General features: G+C 47.1%; 1 protein-coding gene across 2 annotated transcripts in view; it reads left to right on the top strand.

Annotated features, from left to right (window-relative positions):
- The window catches only part of ANXA4 (annexin A4), a 54646-nt gene that overhangs the window by 24411 nt on the left and 26237 nt on the right, over positions 1 to 3998 (top strand). The window lies entirely within an intron of this gene.

Genomic DNA, 3998 nt, shown 5'->3' with positions numbered 1-3998 from the left:
AGTCTAGACACGTGACCAGCCTCCTGTCAGACAAAAGGCATGGTGAAGTGGAATTTGGCATCTGTCCTTAAGCTTGAATGTCACACCTTGACATTTGATCGGACCAATTTTTAATGATAAATTTTTAATATTCTCTGCTTTTCTTTAGATTTGGGTCTTTCTCTGTTTTATATGGTCATTGTTGCCAGGTCCTTTTCTGCGTGTTTTGTCCTTATTTCGTATATTTCTCTGTAGAGGGGAGCAGGCTGGGTGGTTTTGGGAAGAGAGTAGCCGGATGACTGACTGCCTTGGCGGCACCGGAGGGGAGGGTGGGGGCCCTAGGGAGCCAACACCTGTGGATCCAAGAAGGAAGAAGAGGTTCACAAGTGGATGGTGGCGATGGTTGTACAACCCTTCAGGATACGATTGAACCGATCGAGTGGTACGATACATTACAGCTCCGTGAAACTTCAACACATAGAGCGATACATGAAAAGTGCAGGATGCAAAAGTCTGTGCTTAACTAATCTCGTTAGGCTCGCATGCTTCTCTTGCATTTTATATCATCATTCAGTTCTTTACTATGGGCGGTGCATTTGTGAGTGGTTTCATTTTTTCTTTTCTGTCGTTTCTAAATTCCCTACCACAAGCATGTGATAACATTTCTCTAAAAGCAAAGAAGACTTTGTAAAAGCCACTGTAGCCAAGAACGAAAACATTGGTTCTTCTCTTTGCGGTCAGTCCTACCCTTCTCCCGTGCCTCCCCTGAAAGGCAGCCCTGCTCGCTGGCACGGTGGGTTGGCTGCTGGTTCCGGAATGCACTGTGGATGGCATCGCGCATGTTCCCGTGTCTGCTTTGTTTGAGTCCTTTGGTCCTTTTTGATTGCTGGTTAATATTCCGTTATGTTTTTGACATTTATTGTTTCCACTATGATGAGAGTGGAGACATTTACTATGACATCTCCACTATTTGCAGCTATCATGACTAACTAAGACCTCCTCTGTTATGCGCTAGTGCCTCTTTGCAGCTACTGTTGTGGTGGTCGTTCTTCCCGACATCCGCCCTGTTCCCTGTGGTCTCACAGATGCCCTCCTGGAGTGGACCCTCTGCCTTCCCAGCAGATCCTGGCACTTAATGCCCTGGAAGTTAGTCAATACAGATGCCCTAGGGCTGAAAGGGAACACATTTTTCCAGCTTATCTTTTTCCAGGAAGAAGAGTCACTGATAATGCTAATTGATCACATGAGCCACTCCCGCAAAGCTATTGATTTCCCTTGTTAGATATTAATTTTAATCGCATCCTAGTGGCCCTCAACAGTGCTGTCTAAATTATACAGTGGCTGAGCGCCATTCCCCACCCCCGCCCCTGTAAGTTGCAAAAGAGCTTGCAAAGCTGTTTGACTCCGTGGCTGTCACCTGGTGGTAGCACCAGGGACTGAGTTAGGGAGGGTTGGCATTTGGGCAATGAATGACCAAGTTACTTATGATGAGGAACTAGCATAGGATGGGGCTTCAAAAAATTCATGGAAAAATGGAAGTGGAAGACACTGAAACTTCTTGAAGCCCCCCAGTCCCCCCCTCTCACACACACAGCAGTAGAAGAAAGAAAAAACGTGTTCAAGACGGTTTCTGTGACAGACTTTTACTTTCTGTTCACCGTCAGGTAGCCAGGGGCTTAGGATGACTGCGTGCGGCACACTGCATCTCCAGGGCAGGAAAGTCTGGTCTTTCATCAGGCGAGACTGTGATGGGATTTAGCCAGTTCCCACCGATTCAACAGAACCGATGATTTTTTTCATTGAGTTCGGTGAACTGGTTGTTAAAACGACCCTTGTAATCTGGGTTCTTCCAAAGGTGGGAGCTAGGCAACTCCCAAGGTGGAAATCACAAATGTATATTCCTTGCTGTTATTAAGGTTCACCTGTGCAACCGTGTGTTCTCTGCACCCAGAGGGATGTTCTGTCTGCTCATAGACGTACACAGTTAGATGGAACTGTGTAGCATTCACACCTTTCACAAAGCTCTTGGTACACAAAGCTCAGATGAGACCCTGCGTTCTTATCCCCCTGCGTTTGTTACTTCAGTAACGGAAGTGCCAGGCTAGCAGAGCGTGGCACGCTGTCCTCCTCGGAGACATTCCGAGTGAATTAGGCAGTTTCTGAAAGTGTCCAACGAGCTAACCATTTTGTCAGAACAATGTCTAAGTTCAGCACAGACGCAGATTAACAAACTATGTTCAGCGAAGAGAAGTCCCCTGTGTCTTGTATATAAAACACAATGGCAAGAAACCACCAAAAGACACAATGGCTGCTGTCTGCTCGGCCCACCCGACTCCTACAGTGGAAAGATGGGTCAGGATGAATCTCACAGCCGATGATGCTTGGCTGAAAGAGAAGACGATGCTGATCAAGAAGCAACCTAGAACTATCTTAAATGACATTTTTACTGGTTTTTTGGTCAGGTATTACTTAATACTTTTCATTACCATTTAAAAACACTTTCTTATAACACAATTGAGTTTTGCATACCCCTTTTATTGTTTTTATTGAAGTACCAAGATGTCAAACAATAAACTGATTTTCAGCATTTCTTTTTTTTTTAAATACTTAACAGTCATTAAGGCAATGAACCGGTTAAATTATTGGCATCCCCCCACTGAGCGAGACCCATAAACTGTGCTACCCGAGGGGCCAAGACTAGCCTAGCTCATAAAGAGTGGCTTAAAGGTATGACGACTTTCTGTTCCTTTAAGTGGCCCAGGTTGCATTCTTAGAGCAAATGAAATCGTCAGAGAGCCTTAAGTCATTCCACTACTTTTGCCGCCTTATACAAATAACCTATTATAGGTTTTACTCTGACATCACCCCGACTGAGGGCCAGTAAAATAAACCGGCATTAGAAGCTGGGCATTGCATTTACTGTGGAGAGGTGATTGCCGTTACACTTCAGATAACGACAGCCCTCGAGTTTGAGAGTCTGCTGTTTGCTGGGCTCTGTGCTAAGTAAATCCTCTCTGTGTTTGCGTCTCTACGTACGTGAACGCCTTGTGCTAAGTGAGAACCCGATACAAAAGGTTGCATATTAAATTCCATTGGGATGAGCCATCTAGAACAGGTGTAGACTGAAAGCAGACTTGGTGGACCTGAGAGTGACCCCTCATTGATAAAACGAGCTCTGGGGTGGGGGGTGGGGGTGGGGGTGAAATGCCTCGGGACCAGTCCGTGGTGATGGTTGGGAAACACTGTCAATGTCCTCATTCCCACTGAACGGTAACACATTAACCCTGGAAATGGTTAAAGGTTAACTTTAAGGGACACGAATGTCACCTCTTTAGAGATCTAGGATGCCAGTGTCGGACCCACAAGAGTCCCTTCACGCCATCAAATAGCAAGTCAGTGTTCCAATTTCCAGTCGTCCGACAACATTTTGGAAAACGCTCTTTGGATCCAGGACCCACATGAGGGCCGCACATTGTGATTATTGATATGCTTTTAAAACCGGCGTTTTTCATAAGCGGCGGTCTCCCTCCTTGCCTCGCTCTCTAGTTGAAGAAACCAGATCACTCCGGCAGGGCTGCCGCTCAGAGTCTCGATTTTCCGATCGCCATCCTGCCGTATGCCCTTACCTGTTCCTCCCCCTTCCGTTTCTGGTGCCTTCTGGTTTGACCTTGAGGATGGGCTCAAGTTCAAGGGCGAGATCATTTCATAGGGATGCTTTTCCCTCTCTCACCCCTTGTCTTTGCCAACCCCCCTGAGCCCACAGACCTTCTGCCCTGATCCTCCTTGCCGAAGCGAGCTCCTACCTCTGGGCCTTTGCTGTAGCTGCTTCCTGGGCCAGGAACACTCTGAGTCTCCCCAGTCAGCTCCTGCATGCTGTTCCCGTCTCTGCCTGAATGTCGCTCCTCAGAGCAGCCGCCCCCGCCCCCCTGGAACCCCTGTCCGCTCACAGAACTTCTCCCCACTGCACACTTTCTATTTTTTTAATCACTTTATTGGGGGCTCGTACAACTTATCACAAC

The sequence above is a fragment of the Echinops telfairi genome, unplaced genomic scaffold (assembly GCF_000313985.2).
Source record: "Echinops telfairi isolate 266 unplaced genomic scaffold, ASM31398v2 ScPeMD7_2573;HRSCAF=3158, whole genome shotgun sequence".
NCBI classification, from domain to species: domain Eukaryota; kingdom Metazoa; phylum Chordata; class Mammalia; order Afrosoricida; family Tenrecidae; genus Echinops; species Echinops telfairi.
The sequence above is the reverse complement of the archived record's forward strand: the minus strand, read 5'-3'. Positions and strand labels throughout refer to the sequence as shown.